General features: G+C 43.1%; 1 non-coding gene across 1 annotated transcript; it reads left to right on the top strand.

The window, feature by feature from the left end:
- Positions 1 to 1954: 1954 nt before the first annotated feature.
- On the top strand, positions 1955 to 2142 carry LOC140306132 (U2 spliceosomal RNA). The gene has a single exon (XR_011915490.1). It is a non-coding gene; the product is annotated as a U2 spliceosomal RNA (small nuclear RNA).
- The last annotated feature ends 3706 nt before the right edge of the window (positions 2143 to 5848 follow it).

Below are 5848 nucleotides of genomic sequence, written 5' to 3'. Positions count from 1 at the left end.
TGTGTATGGGTGTATGTGTGCAAACGTGTGTGAGTTTGTGTGTGTGAGAGTTTAAAGAACCTGTTATCCACAGGCAGGTCTTAACTAGTATGGCACAGGTCCAGCCTGTCTCATCTTTTTTGGAAGGTCCAGCGCTCGGCCGTAACCCTTCTGTCTGTTTGGCCTCTCACATACATTCGGTTAATCATAGAAAAACGAGAACAAAACTTTTTAGCCCCTTAAATTCATAAAACAGACATGGTGCAGTTATTTCCATTCTAGAAAATAAGAGTAATCACCACCATTCCTATAAATTCTGGATATTCTAACAATCTGAATCTTTTTTAAATATTCGATGAAGCCCTTTGCTGTTCTGTTTAGAGACTCAGCTGATCATAAACCAAGTTTTGCTCTTGAACCAAGCTTCTAAACTCTTCACCTTTTTCATTTCTCAGTTAGTATTCACTTTAAAACTGATTAAAAGAAAAATTAAATGAATGCCTATCAACAAATGTGGGATCTAAACTCTAGTGCTTTCTCTAAAATAATTTCCTTTCTCAATTCAGAAATGTGTGTGTGTAAGTCACAACACCCGTGACACCAAAACGGCTTTCTTTTCTCTCTTTTCTCTACACTCTGCACTGTGAGCACACACACCAAATCAGAAAGGCTTTTTTCTCTCTTTTCTACATTATGGACTGTGGGGACACAAAACCGCTCTCTCTCTTTTTTTTTTTGATTGTGTGCCAGGGCGTTGTCTCACGTATTAGATTATGCTTAAGATACGAATGGGTTTATCAGTCACATCAGAATCCATACATACTGATCCTCCCGTAATAAAATGGTCGGATCTTATCAAACACACTTTGTTTCTTGTGACAAGTCAGCGAAACAGCGTATACACGTCAAGACACTGAATCAAGTTTGCCACAAGAACTCATAAGTTTGGCAGTATTGCTCTGCCGTCAGCAATCATACACCCATTTTATTTTCATGAGACATGTGCAGGCACCTGTTCATCTACTGTTCTATCACTATGAATTAGTTTATCTATTATCAATAAGGATACTTCTACAACTACTATCAAAGTATGTCCGGACTTCTTATGTTGTCAGTTGCTATATATGAATAAGTGGGTTGCTACTGAAAAGCATTAAGCATGTCACACAGCCCAAACATATAACATTTCAGGACACACCACACAGTTAACAGCCACAGTGAAGCGTGTCAAAGCCCAAACATGTAACATTCAACAGAACACTTACGCAACACATTCAAATCAAACAGTCAGACAACATACAAGAACATATACCCCAGCCGGCATTGCTCCCTGCCTATTTTCATACAACTCACTATGTGTGCGCACACCTTTATTCACAAACTCTTCAACTTATACTCTTTTACCGAAGCTGCTACAGCTCGATTGGCCAAATACCCTTAGATCCTATTTCGGTGAATTTGACATCTGCCTTGTATGTAACAGATTAGCGGTTTAGCAGTTTTAATTTAGTTTGAGTGAAGGAATTCATTTTATAGCAAAATCCGAAATCGTGAAGAACTCATGAAAGTAAGCTTATTCTCGGATTCCTGAAACTTTAGATTTGCTCTTTCTTTTACTGCAAAGTACAACGTTGAGCAGCACTAATGAGTTGTTTCTATTTTTGGCAGGCTTTACCTTTGCGGATGAAGCCCTTTCTGTCTGTGCAAAAGAAATCTTGTTACTGTGCAGAGTGACTTCTCTGAGTAGAGTCGCCTTACTTGTGCCGATGTTCGAAGCTGGAGTGCAAAGTTGTTGCTTGAATGGTGCTCGCTGGAGCGTGTGGTAGTGTAAAGTTATACCATTTAAAAGGGCTGAAGAGTGCTCAGTGCAGCGGGTGGGCGGAGGTGCAAAGTGACACTATAGCCATAAAAAGAACACCGCTACAAGTGCGCATTGTGCCAGGAAGGGCCCTCGGACGTGAACCAGTGGACAGATATCGCTTCTCGGCCTTTTGGCTAAGATCAAGTGTAGTATCTGTACTTATCAGTTTAATATGTGATATGTCTATGCAAGGACTACATATTAAATGGATTTTTATCAATAGGAGTTGAAAAAGGAGCTTGCTCCGTTCACTCCAAGCATCGACCCGGTACTGCAGTGCCGCTGGGAACGGTGCGCTCTCCTCTGCTCTTGTGAAAAAGCAAACAGCGGTGCAGGATGGAAGTTTCTTTTAATCTGCTGAGAAAAGAGAGTGAATGCGAAGCAGACTTTAACACGGCTCTGGGAGCGAGCCGAGTGCGGGCTAACCAGGAGAATTGCTTGAAAGAAACGCGACACCGAATGAGCGGTCAGAACAAAGCCTCAATACGGTGTTCCTGTGGTGTTTTTATAAAATGCGGTGTAAAAAAAGGTGTGAATGCCCCATAGAAAACTAAAAGGTGGAGCGGAAGTGTTCGGCTGCAAGAAGGTGTGAATGTCCGACTATATTTGATGAAAAGCAGGTGAAGCAAGGTCTGAATGCCCAACCTTACATCATCAAAAGCGAGATCAGAGGTTTTTGGCTGCAAGAAGGCCATAGTTGGCCAAAAGCGGGTAAGGTGCGAATGATCGGCTAAATATCAACAAAAGTGGGGGCGGAGGTCTTCGGATGCAAGTGGGTGTGAATATCCCACCATACAAGTATGGTGGAGAGGAAGCTGTGAATGGCCGACCATAGTTTGCAAAATGCGGGTGAGAAAAGGTGCGAATGTCCAACCATACATGATCAAAACAGGGAGCGGAGGTGTTTGGCTGCGACAAGGTGTGAATGTCCACCCATAATTAATGAAAAGCGGGCAACAAGTAGGTTCGAATGCCCAACCATACATCATCAAAAGCAGGAGTGGATGTGTTCGGCTACAAGAAGGTTTGAATGTCCGAGCATAGTTTGTAAAAAGCGGGTAAGAAAAGGTTCGAATGCCCGAACATACACCATCAAAAGAGGGAGCGGAGGTGTTCCGCTGTAAGACGGTGTGAATGTCCGACCATAGTTGGTAAAAAGTGGGTATGAAAAGGTTCGAATGCCCAAATTCGGCTGCAAAAAACTGTGTTCGGCTGCAAAAAGGTGTGAATGTTCGACTAAATTTTATAAAAAGCGGGTAAGACAAGGTGCGAATGTCCGAACATACACCATCAAAAGAGGGAGCGGAGGTGTTCCGCTGTAAGATGCTGCGAATGTCCGGCCATAGTTGGTAAAAAGCGGGTAAGAAAAGGTTAAAAAACCCGACTGTACACAATCAATAGCGGAAGCGGAGTTGTTCGGCTACAAGAAGGTGTGAAAGTCCACCAATAATTACTGAAAAATGGGTAAGAAAAGACGTGAATGCCCAACTATACATCATCAAAAGCAGAAGTGGATGTGTTCGGCCACAAGAAGGTTTGAATGTCCGACCATAGTTTGTAAAAGGCGGGTAAGAAAAGGTTCGAATGCCCGTACATACACAATCAAAAGAGGGAGCGGAGGTGTTTCGCTGCAAGAAGGTGTGAATGTCCGAGCATAGTTTGTAGAAAGTGGGTAAGAAAAGGTTCGAATGCCAGAACATACACCATCAAAAGAGGGAGCGGAGGTGTTCCGCTGTAAGAAGGTGTGAATGTCCGACCATAGTTGGTAAAAAGCGGGTAAGAAAAGGTTCGAATGCCAAAATATACACCATCAAAAGCGGAAGCCGAGGTGTTCGGCTGCAAGTAGGTGTGAATGTCAGATCATAATTTGCAAAAAGCTGATGAGAAAGGTGTGAATGACCGACAATAATTGCTGAAAAATGTGTTAGAAAAGGTAAGAATGCCGGACCATTCATCATCAAAAGCGGGAGAAGAGGTGTTCGGCTGCAAGAAGCTGTGAATGTCCAGCCATAATTACTCAAAAACGGGTAAGAAAAGGTAGTATTGCCAGACCAAAAAAGGGAGCGGAGGTTTTCCGCTGTAAGAAGGTGTGAATATCCGACCATAATTGGTAAAAAGCGGGTAAGAAAAGGTGCGAATGCCCGACAATGTATGATCAAAAGAGGGAACGGAGGTTTTCGGCTGCAAGAAGGTCTAAATGTCCAACCATAATTTGTAAAAACCGGGGAAGAAAAAGGCTCAGAAGCCCAACTATACACAATCAAAAGCGGGAGCGGAGGTGTTCAACTGCAAGAAGGTCTGAATGTCCATCAATAATTGCTAGAAAACATGAAAAAAAATTTTCGAATATCCAACCGCACATGATCATAAGTGGGAGAGGAGGTGTTCAGCTGCAAGAAGGTGTGAATGTCCACCCATAATTCCTCAAAAATGGGTAAAAAAAAAGGTGCGAATGCCCAACCATACATCATCAAAAGCAGGACTGGATGTGTTAGGCTACAAGAAGGTTTGAATGTAAGAGCATAGTTTGTAAAAAGCGGGTAAGAAAAGGTTCGAATGCCCGAACATACACCATCAAAAGAGGGAGCGGAGGTGTTCCGCCATAAGAAGGTGTGAATGTCCGACCGTAGTTGGTTAAAATACCCGACTGTACACAATCAATAGCGGGAGCGAATGTGTTCGGCTACAAGGTGTGAATGGCCGACCATTTTTTGTAAATAGCGGGTAAGAAAAGGTGCGAATGCCCAACAATGTATGATCAAAAGAGGGAGCGGAGGTTTTCGGCTAAAAGAAGGTCTGAATGTCCAACCATAATTTGTAAAAACCGGGGAAGAAAAGGCTCGAAAGCCCGACTATACACCATCAGAAGCGGGAGCAGAGGGGTTCAGCTGCAAGAATGTCTGAATGTCCATCAATAATTGCTAGAAAACATGAAAGAAAATTTTCGAATATCAAACCGCACATGATCATATGCGGGAGAGGAGGTGTTCAGCTGCAAGAAGGTGTGAATGTCCACCCATAATTCCTGAAAAATGGGTAAAAAAAGGTGCGAATGCCCAACCATACATCATCAAAAGCATGTGTGAATGTCAGATCATAATTTGCAAAAACCTGATTGTGTGCAGCTGAACACCTCTGCTCCCGCTTTTGATGGTGTATAGTCGGGCTTTCGAGGCTTTTCTTCAACGGTGTTTACAAATTATGGTTGGAAATTCAGACCTTGCAGCCGAACACCTCCGCTCCCTCTTTTGATCATACATTGTCAGGCATTCGCACCTTGTCTTACCCGCTTTTTACAAACCATGGTCGGACTTTCACACCTTCTTGTAGCCGAACACATACGCTCCCACTATTGATTGTGTACAGTCGGGTATTTTAACCTTTTCTTACCCGCTTTTTACCAACTATGGTCGGACATTCCATTGCATGCAATACTCTCCCATGGTCCTGATTCATTACCCAAATCCCTTGGTCTCTGATGACCGCTGTGCTTGCTGACTTTCTCAAGGATGCGGTGTACAAAATCATCAGTCCCTTCACCAGGTTTCTGTTTGCAGGTGTAAATGTGGGACATATTGATTTTGGTTGGAAATTGAGTGGTGATGGCTTGTCTTTGGATGGCTGCTTCATATTGAGCGTTATCATTATGTCCTCGTTCACTGTTGGTAGGTCGCAAATCCAGTTGTAGCATACTGGCCTCTATTTTGCCGAGGTCGGTCGGTTTGAACTTTTTTGCCAATATGCGACGCAATTCAACCCCAGTCAGGCAGAATTGTGCGCAGAAATCTCGCAACTCGTCAGCAAAATGGGGTCCAGAAATCTCTGGATCTGGTAAGCATTGTTATGCTTCCATGATGTCAGTCTCAGTCCAGGGTCGATAAACCAGTAATGGTCCAGTGGGAACTGCAACTTTAACCATAGGCATGGTTTGAATCTGGTTTTGTTTTTTCTCACGTTTAGATCTCTGAAGTCCAGATTGTGGGTAAAGGATTTTTGTCACTTGCGTTA

The sequence above is a fragment of the Leuresthes tenuis genome, unplaced genomic scaffold (assembly GCF_036924035.1).
Source record: "Leuresthes tenuis unplaced genomic scaffold, fLeuTen1.0.hap1 SCAF_4, whole genome shotgun sequence".
Lineage (NCBI taxonomy): Eukaryota > Metazoa > Chordata > Actinopteri > Atheriniformes > Atherinopsidae > Leuresthes > Leuresthes tenuis.
Note: the sequence above shows the minus strand (reverse complement) of the source record. Positions and strands in the feature narration are given on the sequence as shown.